This window comes from Hydractinia symbiolongicarpus, chromosome 9 (assembly GCF_029227915.1).
Source record: "Hydractinia symbiolongicarpus strain clone_291-10 chromosome 9, HSymV2.1, whole genome shotgun sequence".
In the NCBI taxonomy this organism is placed as follows: Eukaryota; Metazoa; Cnidaria; class Hydrozoa; order Anthoathecata; family Hydractiniidae; genus Hydractinia; species Hydractinia symbiolongicarpus.
The window spans coordinates 11,005,101-11,019,784 of NC_079883.1; the positions used below are offsets into that span (position 1 = coordinate 11,005,101).

The window sequence follows — 14,684 nt, forward strand, 5'->3', positions numbered from 1 at the left end:
AAACGGAATGTACGCAGACATATTGGAAAGTAATATCACGCACTTAGTATCGTCGCCTTTGTTAGCATTCATGTAAGTTACCATCCACTCGCTACAGTCGCTCTCCATCCTACGGCTAAATCAACAGCCGTGATTTTTACTATGTCGCCGTCCATCCGTACGCGGTGACAGTTGTAAGCTTTACAGTAACGTGACATGCTCCACAAGCAGTTACGGTGTGTGGACGATGTCTATCATGGCAACGCTTGTTCTTTATCGCTTCTCGGCCTAATGGCTAAGATCAAGTGTAGTATCTGTTCTTATCAGTTTAATATCTGGTAGGCCATTCTCTGAATGGTCAGTATATTAATCTGATTTTTGGCCTTGGGTCATGGAGGTGGATTCATTCACGCCGTGACCACGGGTTGCCTTGGTGTTGCACTATTACCGATGGCGGCCCACATAAGCAATAAAAGAATAATAGCAGTCCTCTTTCCGACGGCACTCTGCATAGTCTACGGCGGGAACAAAACGCGTACACTGGGGGAGAATACAGCCTATGCCCCGCGACACGGCAGTTTATAACACACTCAAGCCACAAGCATTAACAAACTTTGAAGGGTACCCTCATGCTACGGTGCAGTTCCAACTCATACTTACCTGACGGGGAAGTAAAGACTGATCAATGAGGGTTTTCTTCCAGAGTGAGGCTCTTGCATTGCACTACGCTTGGGCTGACCTCTGCGATTACTGCAAACGTCAGTAACTCGACCGTACAATTTCTGGTAGTGGGGGCCTGCGTCCGCGCTCGCCCCCTCCTTAAGTCAAAATGAATGAGCTTAGAAAAGTTGCGCGGCCAAATGTCGGTGGTGACTTAAACGCTAAGGTAAAACCTCGCTTGGCTGTTACGAAACGTGATTGCGATATAAGTCCTCGGAAGGCGGCGGAATTTTATTTTATTTGCCATTCCGTCAGGGTTATTGGATGATCGGCAATAGATCGAGTTTGTATGCATTTGAAAGCTCTTTTTTCTCGTACTATCACCTGAAAATGTCGTAGGAAAATGTCATAGGAAACACTTTCAACAACCGCCACGTTCCTTAATTGTTATAACAAGAAATATATCACAGCAAATGAAAATGAAAAGCCTACGACACCGGGAGTTCCCAGGCGGTCCCCCATCCAAGTACTATCCCGGCCCGACGATGCTTAACTTCCGTGATCAGACGAGAACGGGTGTGTTCATCGTGGTATGGCCGTAGACATTAGTAGGTGCAAATACGTGCAATTTATTTTGACGTTGTGATCAAATTTTTTTATTTAATTTCTTTGAGTTACTTAGGACAAGGCGTATGCATGGATTATCTATTAGACTTTAAGGTTATAGTTTTGTAAAAAAAACAATGTTTTTTTAAAGATGTGTGGCTATAAAAATAGCCGTTGTTTTCTGAGTGTAGCGGTTTACTTCTTCTGTCCTTTGTCGTTCTTCTTTGGGAGTAAGACAGCTTGAATGTTTGGCAAAACACCACCAGCTGCAATGGTTACACCGCTCAAAAGTTTGTTTAATTCTTCATCATTACGAACAGCCAATTGTAAATGTCTTGGAATAATCCTAGCTTTTTTGTTGTCTCTTGCTGCGTTACCAGCCAACTCCAATATCTCAGCAGATAAATATTCCAAGACGGCTGCTAAGTAAACTGGTGCTCCAGATCCAATTCGGTTAGCATAGTGCCCTCTACGAAGGAATCTATGCACTCTACCGACTGGAAATTGAAGTCCAGCTCTTGAGGATCTTGTCTTGGCTTTAGCCTTAGCTTTTCCACCTTTTCCACGTCCAGACATAACTGCGATTTGATTTGTAAGTTAATACAAAAACGTACGAATATTTAACGTAAGTGTTAACGAAATAAACTTTACTCGTTTTTTCATCATAAAAATAGGATCGAAATCATGTTTTTTTAACCAATCATAATTAAGTATTAAACAAAAGATTTTTTTTTTAACCAATTAAATTGCGTATCGGCGTTTTCGGATCGAATTCGATCCGATTTTTTTACTTATAAACAAAAAGTTTTGACTTGCAGTTTAATGCTTATTTACAAGTTAAGTAGCAAAAATTTTTAACCATGTCTGACGCAGCAGCTAAAGGAGGAAAACAGGCACCTAAAGTAGCCAAGAAAGGTGAAAAAAGAGCCGGCAAAAAAGGAGGAAAGATTGGTGGAACTGGTGAAAAGAAACGCAAGAGAAAGAGAAAGGAAAGTTATGCTATTTACATCTACAATGTTTTGAAACAAGTTCACCCAGATGTCGGAGTTTCAAGCAAAGCTATGAGCATCATGAACTCATTTGTCAACGACATCTTTGAGCGCATTGCTTCCGAAGCTTCGCGTTTGGCTCTTCAAAACAAAAAGTCGACCATCTCTTCTCGTGAAATTCAAACCGCAGTACGTCTTCTCTTGCCTGGAGAACTTGCAAAACACGCAGTCAGTGAAGGAACAAAAGCCGTCACAAAATACACAAGCAGCAAGTAAACCAACGTCTACCAAACACAAACGGTCTTTTTTAAGACCACACATCTTTAAAAAAACATTTACTTGGCGTCACTACAAGTTAACCGAAGTTAATAAAACTTCTAAATAATGTGCTTAAGAACACTAGCCTACATTTAAAATACTTCCCCATGTGTGTGTGGATTAGCTTCACTTTTCATACGTATTATTAGCTGTACTTGCAGAAAAGACAAGTACATTGATCCATGTTATTGCTTACATTTAACTTAACCCAGCTTTTCACGGAAACACTCCCAGGCAAATTAACCCTACAAAGTATTTCTAAATTTTTTTTGTGTCATATATGACATAGTATCGTATAGCAATAAATGTAACTGTGACAAGACTTTACACATTGTGTAATTTGGAAGCGTGCACAAAGTAATGTTTTAAAAGATTTGTGGCTATAAAAATAGCCGTTTTTGTTGAGCAATGACAACGCTTAACCTCCGAATCCGTAAAGAGTTCTTCCTTGACGTTTTAAGGCATAAACAACATCCATAGCGGTAACGGTCTTGCGTTTAGCGTGCTCTGTGTAGGTTACAGCATCACGAATAACATTCTCTAAGAAAACCTTCAGTACACCTCTGGTTTCCTCATAGATAAGGCCAGAGATACGTTTGACACCACCTCGTCGAGCAAGACGCCGAATAGCAGGTTTTGTGATTCCCTGAATGTTATCACGAAGAATTTTTCGGTGACGTTTAGCACCTCCTTTTCCCAATCCTTTACCTCCTTTTCCGCGTCCAGACATATTGATATAGTTGCGTACAGAACGAGTACAAAAACAACATTTGAGTTAACAGAATTCAGACAGCTTTAAAAAGAGGCCATAAAATTACCTACTGCTCGTGGAAACACCCTAATTAACCAATAGAGTTGCGTCATTACAAAATGTTCCGAACATTTTGTACATTTTTTTAAGTAAAACTGTAGTTTTTTTAAAAATTCGTGGTCTTAATGTTTCAGTAAGGCAATAAATTTGGCATCGTTGGAATTCGCCAAACCTTCTGCTACTTACTAAAAAAAAAAAAAGTCAAAAGCTTTTGTGTATCAGAAGATACAGCCGTTTTCCCGTAGCCAAAAAACACAGATTTTATAAAAATGTTAAAGTAATGAGCGTAATGTCATTATGCAGCCAATCAGAAATTACTTTCTTAGCACCAATCAAATGGTTTGTTTTGAACCTTAGCTGTCAATCAATATGAGAAATAAAACTTTGGCGCGATAGTGCATTTTAGACCGTCTTGTGTATCCGTACTACATCGACTTCTTAAAATATGGCTCGTACAAAGCAAACTGCACGTAAATCTACTGGAGGAAAGGCTCCACGAAAACAACTCGCCACTAAAGCTGCGAGGAAAAGCGCACCAGCTACTGGAGGAGTGAAAAAACCACATCGTTACAGACCTGGTACAGTTGCTCTCAGAGAAATCAGAAGATACCAGAAGTCAACCGAGCTCTTGATCCGCAAGTTGCCTTTCCAGCGTCTTGTGCGAGAAATTGCTCAGGACTTCAAAACAGATCTGCGATTCCAGAGCACAGCCGTTATGGCTCTGCAAGAGGCTTCTGAAGCGTACCTTGTTGGCTTGTTCGAGGATACTAACTTGTGTGCCATTCACGCAAAACGAGTTACAATCATGCCTAAAGACATCCAGTTGGCAAGAAGAATTCGTGGGGAACGTGCCTAAGCATCTTACCAAACAAAAAACGGCTATTTTTATAGCCACACATCCATAAAAAATATTACGGCTAGCTTTTTATATCAAACTTTGTCCTGCTTTCTGTTTAAATTTTATGCTACATAAAAATTTTATGCTACATAAAGTTTGACAATGTTAAAAATATGAAGGGCAAGAAAAGTAAAAGCAAGAAAATAAGAAATTTAAAAACGAAAATACTTAAACTTAGGGAATCTAATCTTAAATTTACTCTTTTTTAACTGTTTAAGTGACTTAAACAAGTTTAACTTTGTACCAAGATAATGTTTTTTTGTAAATGTGTGGCTATAAAAATAGCCGTTTGTTAATGTAATAGCCAGATACACACAAATTATTTTTTTGCGGTCTTCTTTGCTGCCTTTTTGGGAGTCTTTTTGACCTTCTTTGCTGCAGGTTTTTTAGCAACAGGCTTCTTTGTGGGTTTCTTAGCTGCTGGTTTCTTAGCCGAGGCTTTCTTTGTGGCAGGCTTCTTTGCTGCTTTCTTTGGCGTGCTCTTCTTTGCTGGCTTCTTTTTTGGTGTACTTTTCTTTGCAGTAGGCTTCTTTGCCGTTGGCTTTTTTGCTGCGGCCTTTTTCTTAGGTTTTTCTTTTTTTACCTGACCTAGCTTGAATGATCCAGAAGCACCAGTGCCTTTAGTTTGAATCAAATCGCCTGATGTTACTCCTCGTTTAAGAGCCATTTTCAGATGATGATCTGAGTTTTCAGCAACTTTGTAATTTGCATGAATATATTTTGTAATAGCTTGGCGAGATGAACCACCGCGTTCCTTTAGGGTAGCGATAGCAGCCTTGATCATGTCCACATATTTAGGGTGATCAGCTGTCTTCTTTGCAGCAGGTTTCTTCTTGGGTGCGATTTTCTTTGGAGAAGCTGCTTCACTCATTTTTAATGTTTTCTTACAACAATCCAACGATAAACGATGCTTGTTATCACAGTAGAAGTATACTAAACATTACCGTGTAAATGAGATATAATTTAAGACGGTGCGAAGTATGCGGACGTAAAAGTACCACTCCCGGGAATTGATTTGGCGCGAAAACAGAAATGTGTGTTTCTGTACATCGTATAATGTCCGTTTTGGGTGCCGCGACTATGCGAAAGCATGTTAATTTTTATTTGTAGTACGACGCAATAGTCTGCAAGAGAAGCTGCTGGAGTTTGAGGTCTTCAGCATTACATCTAGTCTGTTAATTTGGGCTTCTTCCGCGCTCGTGTTAGGATTTTCATAAAGCGTTCTTTGGTTTGCGTTGCGTATGTCGGCCTACATCATCGACACGGCCTGTTTCCGGCTATTAGGAGCAATTCATATATTGGGCACTGCGTTTCGACTTTTTTATTAGACCACAGTAAAAAAATTCACTCACAGAAGTCCCTTTCTTTCATGGCTACAAACACGAAGAATTCTGTCGTAAGTAAAACGAATGCGCAAGCCAAAATGACGATGGGGCGAAGTCATAAGCATGGCCCTGTGGCCCAATGGATAAGGCATCTGACTACGAATCAGGGGATTCCAGGTTCGACTCCTGGCAGGGTCGCACTGTCGCATTTCGGCTGCATGGTCTACTGTGTAACGCGCGCGCACGTTCTGGCGTAATGCGTTGATAAACGGAATGTACGCAGACATATTGGAAAGTAATATCACGCACTTAGTATCGTCGCCTTTGTTAGCATTCATGTAAGTTACCATCCACTCGCTACAGTCGCTCTCCATCCTACGGCTAAATCAACAGCCGTGATTTTTACTATGTCGCCGTCCATCCGTACGCGGTGACAGTTGTAAGCTTTACAGTAACGTGACATGCTCCACAAGCAGTTACGGTGTGTGGACGATGCCTATCATGGCAACGCTTGTTCTTTATCGCTTCTCGGCCTAATGGCTAAGATCAAGTGTAGTATCTGTTCTTATCAGTTTAATATCTGGTAGGCCATTCTCTGAATGGTCAGTATATTAATCTGATTTTTGGCCTTGGGTCATGGAGGTGGATTCATTCACGCCGTGACCACGGGTTGCCTTGGTGTTGCACTATTACCGATGGCGGCCCACATAAGCAATAAAAGAATAATAGCAGTCCTCTTTCCGACGGCACTCTGCATAGTCTACGGCGGGAACAAAACGCGTACACTGGGGGAGAATACAGCCTATGCCCCGCGACACGGCAGTTTATAACACACTCAAGCCACAAGCATTAACAAACTTTGAAGGGTACCCTCATGCTACGGTGCAGTTCCAACTCATACTTACCTGACGGGGAAGTAAAGACTGATCAATGAGGGTTTTCTTCCAGAGTGAGGCTCTTGCATTGCACTACGCTTGGGCTGACCTCTGCGATTACTGCAAACGTCAGTAACTCGACCGTACAATTTCTGGTAGTGGGGGCCTGCGTCCGCGCTCGCCCCCTCCTTAAGTCAAAATGAATGAGCTTAGAAAAGTTGCGCGGCCAAATGTCGGTGGTGACTTAAACGCTAAGGTAAAACCTCGCTTGGCTGTTACGAAACGTGATTGCGATATAAGTCCTCGGAAGGCGGCGGAATTTTATTTTATTTGCCATTCCGTCAGGGTTATTGGATGATCGGCAATAGATCGAGTTTGTATGCATTTGAAAGCTCTTTTTTCTCGTACTATCACCTGAAAATGTCGTAGGAAAATGTCATAGGAAACACTTTCAACAACCGCCACGTTCCTTAATTGTTATAACAAGAAATATATCACAGCAAATGAAAATGAAAAGCCTACGACACCGGGAGTTCCCAGGCGGTCCCCCATCCAAGTACTATCCCGGCCCGACGATGCTTAACTTCCGTGATCAGACGAGAACGGGTGTGTTCATCGTGGTATGGCCGTAGACATTAGTAGGTGCAAATACGTGCAATTTATTTTGACGTTGTGATCAAATTTTTTTATTTAATTTCTTTGAGTTACTTAGGACAAGGCGTATGCATGGATTATCTATTAGACTTTAAGGTTATAGTTTTGTGAAAAAAACAATGTTTTTTTAAAGATGTGTGGCTATAAAAATAGCCGTTGTTTTCTGAGTGTAGCGGTTTACTTCTTCTGTCCTTTGTCGTTCTTCTTTGGGAGTAAGACAGCTTGAATGTTTGGCAAAACACCACCAGCTGCAATGGTTACACCGCTCAAAAGTTTGTTTAATTCTTCATCATTACGAACAGCCAATTGTAAATGTCTTGGAATAATCCTAGCTTTTTTGTTGTCTCTTGCTGCGTTACCAGCCAACTCCAATATCTCAGCAGATAAATATTCCAAGACGGCTGCTAAGTAAACTGGTGCTCCAGATCCAATTCGGTTAGCATAGTGCCCTCTACGAAGGAATCTATGCACTCTACCGACTGGAAATTGAAGTCCAGCTCTTGAGGATCTTGTCTTGGCTTTAGCCTTAGCTTTTCCACCTTTTCCACGTCCAGACATAACTGCGATTTGATTTGTAAGTTAATACAAAAACGTACGAATATTTAACGTAAGTGTTAACGAAATAAACTTTACTCGTTTTTTCATCATAAAAATAGGATCGAAATCATGTTTTTTTAACCAATCATAATTAAGTATTAAACAAAAGATTTTTTTTTTAACCAATTAAATTGCGTATCGGCGTTTTCGGATCGAATTCGATCCGATTTTTTTACTTATAAACAAAAAGTTTTGACTTGCAGTTTAATGCTTATTTACAAGTTAAGTAGCAAAAATTTTTAACCATGTCTGACGCAGCAGCTAAAGGAGGAAAACAGGCACCTAAAGTAGCCAAGAAAGGTGAAAAAAGAGCCGGCAAAAAAGGAGGAAAGATTGGTGGAACTGGTGAAAAGAAACGCAAGAGAAAGAGAAAGGAAAGTTATGCTATTTACATCTACAATGTTTTGAAACAAGTTCACCCAGATGTCGGAGTTTCAAGCAAAGCTATGAGCATCATGAACTCATTTGTCAACGACATCTTTGAGCGCATTGCTTCCGAAGCTTCGCGTTTGGCTCTTCAAAACAAAAAGTCGACCATCTCTTCTCGTGAAATTCAAACCGCAGTACGTCTTCTCTTGCCTGGAGAACTTGCAAAACACGCAGTCAGTGAAGGAACAAAAGCCGTCACAAAATACACAAGCAGCAAGTAAACCAACGTCTACCAAACACAAACGGTCTTTTTTAAGACCACACATCTTTAAAAAAACATTTACTTGGCGTCACTACAAGTTAACCGAAGTTAATAAAACTTCTAAATAATGTGCTTAAGAACACTAGCCTACATTTAAAATACTTCCCCATGTGTGTGTGGATTAGCTTCACTTTTCATACGTATTATTAGCTGTACTTGCAGAAAAGACAAGTACATTGATCCATGTTATTGCTTACATTTAACTTAACCCAGCTTTTCACGGAAACACTCCCAGGCAAATTAACCCTACAAAGTATTTCTAAATTTTTTTTGTGTCATATATGACATAGTATCGTATAGCAATAAATGTAACTGTGACAAGACTTTACACATTGTGTAATTTGGAAGCGTGCACAAAGTAATGTTTTAAAAGATTTGTGGCTATAAAAATAGCCGTTTTTGTTGAGCAATGACAACGCTTAACCTCCGAATCCGTAAAGAGTTCTTCCTTGACGTTTTAAGGCATAAACAACATCCATAGCGGTAACGGTCTTGCGTTTAGCGTGCTCTGTGTAGGTTACAGCATCACGAATAACATTCTCTAAGAAAACCTTCAGTACACCTCTGGTTTCCTCATAGATAAGGCCAGAGATACGTTTGACACCACCTCGTCGAGCAAGACGCCGAATAGCAGGTTTTGTGATTCCCTGAATGTTATCACGAAGAATTTTTCGGTGACGTTTAGCACCTCCTTTTCCCAATCCTTTACCTCCTTTTCCGCGTCCAGACATATTGATATAGTTGCGTACAGAACGAGTACAAAAACAACGTTTGAGTTAACAGAATTCAGACAGCTTTAAAAAGAGGCCATAAAATTACCTACTGCTCGTGGAAACACCCTAATTAACCAATAGAGTTGCGTCATTACAAAATGTTCCGAACATTTTGTACATTTTTTTAAGTAAAACTGTAGTTTTTTTAAAAATTCGTGGTCTTAATGTTTCAGTAAGGCAATAAATTTGGCATCGTTGGAATTCGCCAAACCTTCTGCTACTTACTAAAAAAAAAAAAAGTCAAAAGCTTTTGTGTATCAGAAGATACAGCCGTTTTCCCGTAGCCAAAAAACACAGATTTTATAAAAATGTTAAAGTAATGAGCGTAATGTCATTATGCAGCCAATCAGAAATTACTTTCTTAGCACCAATCAAATGGTTTGTTTTGAACCTTAGCTGTCAATCAATATGAGAAATAAAACTTTGGCGCGATAGTGCATTTTAGACCGTCTTGTGTATCCGTACTACATCGACTTCTTAAAATATGGCTCGTACAAAGCAAACTGCACGTAAATCTACTGGAGGAAAGGCTCCACGAAAACAACTCGCCACTAAAGCTGCGAGGAAAAGCGCACCAGCTACTGGAGGAGTGAAAAAACCACATCGTTACAGACCTGGTACAGTTGCTCTCAGAGAAATCAGAAGATACCAGAAGTCAACCGAGCTCTTGATCCGCAAGTTGCCTTTCCAGCGTCTTGTGCGAGAAATTGCTCAGGACTTCAAAACAGATCTGCGATTCCAGAGCACAGCCGTTATGGCTCTGCAAGAGGCTTCTGAAGCGTACCTTGTTGGCTTGTTCGAGGATACTAACTTGTGTGCCATTCACGCAAAACGAGTTACAATCATGCCTAAAGACATCCAGTTGGCAAGAAGAATTCGTGGGGAACGTGCCTAAGCATCTTACCAAACAAAAAACGGCTATTTTTATAGCCACACATCCATAAAAAATATTACGGCTAGCTTTTTATATCAAACTTTGTCCTGCTTTCTGTTTAAATTTTATGCGTACGTATTATTAGCTGTACTTGCAGAAAAGACAAGTACATTGATCCATGTTATTGCTTACATTTAACTTAACCCAGCTTTTCACGGAAACACTCCCAGGCAAATTAACCCTACAAAGTATTTCTAAATTTTTTTTGTGTCATATATGACATAGTATCGTATAGCAATAAATGTAACTGTGACAAGACTTTACACATTGTGTAATTTGGAAGCGTGCACAAAGTAATGTTTTAAAAGATTTGTGGCTATAAAAATAGCCGTTTTTGTTGAGCAATGACAACGCTTAACCTCCGAATCCGTAAAGAGTTCTTCCTTGACGTTTTAAGGCATAAACAACATCCATAGCGGTAACGGTCTTGCGTTTAGCGTGCTCTGTGTAGGTTACAGCATCACGAATAACATTCTCTAAGAAAACCTTCAGTACACCTCTGGTTTCCTCATAGATAAGGCCAGAGATACGTTTGACACCACCTCGTCGAGCAAGACGCCGAATAGCAGGTTTTGTGATTCCCTGAATGTTATCACGAAGAATTTTTCGGTGACGTTTAGCACCTCCTTTTCCCAATCCTTTACCTCCTTTTCCGCGTCCAGACATATTGATATAGTTGCGTACAGAACGAGTACAAAAACAACGTTTGAGTTAACAGAATTCAGACAGCTTTAAAAAGAGGCCATAAAATTACCTACTGCTCGTGGAAACACCCTAATTAACCAATAGAGTTGCGTCATTACAAAATGTTCCGAACATTTTGTACATTTTTTTAAGTAAAACTGTAGTTTTTTTAAAAATTCGTGGTCTTAATGTTTCAGTAAGGCAATAAATTTGGCATCGTTGGAATTCGCCAAACCTTCTGCTACTTACTAAAAAAAAAAAAGTCAAAAGCTTTTGTGTATCAGAAGATACAGCCGTTTTCCCGTAGCCAAAAAACACAGATTTTATAAAAATGTTAAAGTAATGAGCGTAATGTCATTATGCAGCCAATCAGAAATTACTTTCTTAGCACCAATCAAATGGTTTGTTTTGAACCTTAGCTGTCAATCAATATGAGAAATAAAACTTTGGCGCGATAGTGCATTTTAGACCGTCTTGTGTATCCGTACTACATCGACTTCTTAAAATATGGCTCGTACAAAGCAAACTGCACGTAAATCTACTGGAGGAAAGGCTCCACGAAAACAACTCGCCACTAAAGCTGCGAGGAAAAGCGCACCAGCTACTGGAGGAGTGAAAAAACCACATCGTTACAGACCTGGTACAGTTGCTCTCAGAGAAATCAGAAGATACCAGAAGTCAACCGAGCTCTTGATCCGCAAGTTGCCTTTCCAGCGTCTTGTGCGAGAAATTGCTCAGGACTTCAAAACAGATCTGCGATTCCAGAGCACAGCCGTTATGGCTCTGCAAGAGGCTTCTGAAGCGTACCTTGTTGGCTTGTTCGAGGATACTAACTTGTGTGCCATTCACGCAAAACGAGTTACAATCATGCCTAAAGACATCCAGTTGGCAAGAAGAATTCGTGGGGAACGTGCCTAAGCATCTTACCAAACAAAAAACGGCTATTTTTATAGCCACACATCCATAAAAAATATTACGGCTAGCTTTTTATATCAAACTTTGTCCTGCTTTCTGTTTAAATTTTATGCTACATAAAAATTTTATGCTACATAAAGTTTGACAATGTTAAAAATATGAAGGGCAAGAAAAGTAAAAGCAAGAAAATAAGAAATTTAAAAACGAAAATACTTAAACTTAGGGAATCTAATCTTAAATTTACTCTTTTTTAACTGTTTAAGTGACTTAAACAAGTTTAACTTTGTACCAAGATAATGTTTTTTTGTAAATGTGTGGCTATAAAAATAGCCGTTTGTTAATGTAATAGCCAGATACACACAAATTATTTTTTTGCGGTCTTCTTTGCTGCCTTTTTGGGAGTCTTTTTGACCTTCTTTGCTGCAGGTTTTTTAGCAACAGGCTTCTTTGTGGGTTTCTTAGCTGCTGGTTTCTTAGCCGAGGCTTTCTTTGTGGCAGGCTTCTTTGCTGCTTTCTTTGGCGTGCTCTTCTTTGCTGGCTTCTTTTTTGGTGTACTTTTCTTTGCAGTAGGCTTCTTTGCCGTTGGCTTTTTTGCTGCGGCCTTTTTCTTAGGTTTTTCTTTTTTTACCTGACCTAGCTTGAATGATCCAGAAGCACCAGTGCCTTTAGTTTGAATCAAATCGCCTGATGTTACTCCTCGTTTAAGAGCCATTTTCAGATGATGATCTGAGTTTTCAGCAACTTTGTAATTTGCATGAATATATTTTGTAATAGCTTGGCGAGATGAACCACCGCGTTCCTTTAGGGTAGCGATAGCAGCCTTGATCATGTCCACATATTTAGGGTGATCAGCTGTCTTCTTTGCAGCAGGTTTCTTCTTGGGTGCGATTTTCTTTGGAGAAGCTGCTTCACTCATTTTTAATGTTTTCTTACAACAATCCAACGATAAACGATGCTTGTTATCACAGTAGAAGTATACTAAACATTACCGTGTAAATGAGATATAATTTAAGACGGTGCGAAGTATGCGGACGTAAAAGTACCACTCCCGGGAATTGATTTGGCGCGAAAACAGAAATGTGTGTTTCTGTACATCGTATAATGTCCGTTTTGGGTGCCGCGACTATGCGAAAGCATGTTAATTTTTATTTGTAGTACGACGCAATAGTCTGCAAGAGAAGCTGCTGGAGTTTGAGGTCTTCAGCATTACATCTAGTCTGTTAATTTGGGCTTCTTCCGCGCTCGTGTTAGGATTTTCATAAAGCGTTCTTTGGTTTGCGTTGCGTATGTCGGCCTACATCATCGACACGGCCTGTTTCCGGCTATTAGGAGCAATTCATATATTGGGCACTGCGTTTCGACTTTTTTATTAGACCACAGTAAAAAAATTCACTCACAGAAGTCCCTTTCTTTCATGGCTACAAACACGAAGAATTCTGTCGTAAGTAAAACGAATGCGCAAGCCAAAATGACGATGGGGCGAAGTCATAAGCATGGCCCTGTGGCCCAATGGATAAGGCATCTGACTACGAATCAGGGGATTCCAGGTTCGACTCCTGGCAGGGTCGCACTGTCGCATTTCGGCTGCATGGTCTACTGTGTAACGCGCGCGCACGTTCTGGCGTAATGCGTTGATAAACGGAATGTACGCAGACATATTGGAAAGTAATATCACGCACTTAGTATCGTCGCCTTTGTTAGCATTCATGTAAGTTACCATCCACTCGCTACAGTCGCTCTCCATCCTACGGCTAAATCAACAGCCGTGATTTTTACTATGTCGCCGTCCATCCGTACGCGGTGACAGTTGTAAGCTTTACAGTAACGTGACATGCTCCACAAGCAGTTACGGTGTGTGGACGATGCCTATCATGGCAACGCTTGTTCTTTATCGCTTCTCGGCCTAATGGCTAAGATCAAGTGTAGTATCTGTTCTTATCAGTTTAATATCTGGTAGGCCATTCTCTGAATGGTCAGTATATTAATCTGATTTTTGGCCTTGGGTCATGGAGGTGGATTCATTCACGCCGTGACCACGGGTTGCCTTGGTGTTGCACTATTACCGATGGCGGCCCACATAAGCAATAAAAGAATAATAGCAGTCCTCTTTCCGACGGCACTCTGCATAGTCTACGGCGGGAACAAAACGCGTACACTGGGGGAGAATACAGCCTATGCCCCGCGACACGGCAGTTTATAACACACTCAAGCCACAAGCATTAACAAACTTTGAAGGGTACCCTCATGCTACGGTGCAGTTCCAACTCATACTTACCTGACGGGGAAGTAAAGACTGATCAATGAGGGTTTTCTTCCAGAGTGAGGCTCTTGCATTGCACTACGCTTGGGCTGACATCTGCGATTACTGCAAACGTCAGTAACTCGACCGTACAATTTCTGGTAGTGGGGGCCTGCGTCCGCGCTCGCCCCCTCCTTAAGTCAAAATGAATGAGCTTAGAAAAGTTGCGCGGCCAAATGTCGGTGGTGACTTAAACGCTAAGGTAAAACCTCGCTTGGCTGTTACGAAACGTGATTGCGATATAAGTCCTCGGAAGGCGGCGGAATTTTATTTTATTTGCCATTCCGTCAGGGTTATTGGATGATCGGCAATAGATCGAGTTTGTATGCATTTGAAAGCTCTTTTTTCTCGTACTATCACCTGAAAATGTCGTAGGAAAATGTCATAGGAAACACTTTCAACAACCGCCACGTTCCTTAATTGTTATAACAAGAAATATATCACAGCAAATGAAAATGAAAAGCCTACGACACCGGGAGTTCCCAGGCGGTCCCCCATCCAAGTACTATCCCGGCCCGACGATGCTTAACTTCCGTGATCAGACGAGAACGGGTGTGTTCATCGTGGTATGGCCGTAGACATTAGTAGGTGCAAATACGTGCAATTTATTTTGACGTTGTGATCAAATTTTTTTATTTAATTTCTTTGAGTTACTTAGGACAAGGCGTATGCATGG

General features: G+C 40.7%; 11 non-coding genes across 11 annotated transcripts; 8 read left to right on the forward strand and 3 right to left on the reverse strand.

Annotated features, from left to right (window-relative positions):
* The first annotated feature begins 254 nt into the window (after window positions 1-254).
* On the forward strand, window positions 255-446 carry LOC130661245 (U2 spliceosomal RNA). The gene has a single exon (XR_008988439.1). It is a non-coding gene; the product is annotated as a U2 spliceosomal RNA (small nuclear RNA).
* A 185-nt stretch (window positions 447-631) lies between these two features.
* On the forward strand, window positions 632-796 carry LOC130660200 (U1 spliceosomal RNA). Its single transcript, XR_008987400.1, has one exon. It is a non-coding gene; the product is annotated as a U1 spliceosomal RNA (small nuclear RNA).
* A 328-nt stretch (window positions 797-1,124) lies between these two features.
* Window positions 1,125-1,243, reverse strand: LOC130658243 (5S ribosomal RNA). The gene has a single exon (XR_008985459.1). It is a non-coding gene; the product is annotated as a 5S ribosomal RNA (ribosomal RNA).
* Window positions 1,244-5,711: 4,468 nt separating this feature from the next.
* Window positions 5,712-5,784, forward strand: Trnar-acg (transfer RNA arginine (anticodon ACG)). Its single transcript has one exon. It is a non-coding gene; the product is annotated as a tRNA-Arg (tRNA).
* A 322-nt stretch (window positions 5,785-6,106) lies between these two features.
* Window positions 6,107-6,298, forward strand: LOC130661247 (U2 spliceosomal RNA). Its single transcript, XR_008988441.1, has one exon. It is a non-coding gene; the product is annotated as a U2 spliceosomal RNA (small nuclear RNA).
* A 185-nt stretch (window positions 6,299-6,483) lies between these two features.
* LOC130660202 (U1 spliceosomal RNA) lies at window positions 6,484-6,648 on the forward strand. Its single transcript, XR_008987402.1, has one exon. It is a non-coding gene; the product is annotated as a U1 spliceosomal RNA (small nuclear RNA).
* A 328-nt stretch (window positions 6,649-6,976) lies between these two features.
* On the reverse strand, window positions 6,977-7,095 carry LOC130658244 (5S ribosomal RNA). Its single transcript, XR_008985460.1, has one exon. It is a non-coding gene; the product is annotated as a 5S ribosomal RNA (ribosomal RNA).
* Window positions 7,096-13,204: 6,109 nt separating this feature from the next.
* Window positions 13,205-13,277, forward strand: Trnar-acg (transfer RNA arginine (anticodon ACG)). The gene has a single exon. It is a non-coding gene; the product is annotated as a tRNA-Arg (tRNA).
* Window positions 13,278-13,599: 322 nt separating this feature from the next.
* LOC130661248 (U2 spliceosomal RNA) lies at window positions 13,600-13,791 on the forward strand. Its single transcript, XR_008988442.1, has one exon. It is a non-coding gene; the product is annotated as a U2 spliceosomal RNA (small nuclear RNA).
* A 185-nt stretch (window positions 13,792-13,976) lies between these two features.
* LOC130660450 (U1 spliceosomal RNA) lies at window positions 13,977-14,141 on the forward strand. Its single transcript, XR_008987650.1, has one exon. It is a non-coding gene; the product is annotated as a U1 spliceosomal RNA (small nuclear RNA).
* A 328-nt stretch (window positions 14,142-14,469) lies between these two features.
* Window positions 14,470-14,588, reverse strand: LOC130658245 (5S ribosomal RNA). Its single transcript, XR_008985461.1, has one exon. It is a non-coding gene; the product is annotated as a 5S ribosomal RNA (ribosomal RNA).
* Window positions 14,589-14,684: the final 96 nt, after the last annotated feature.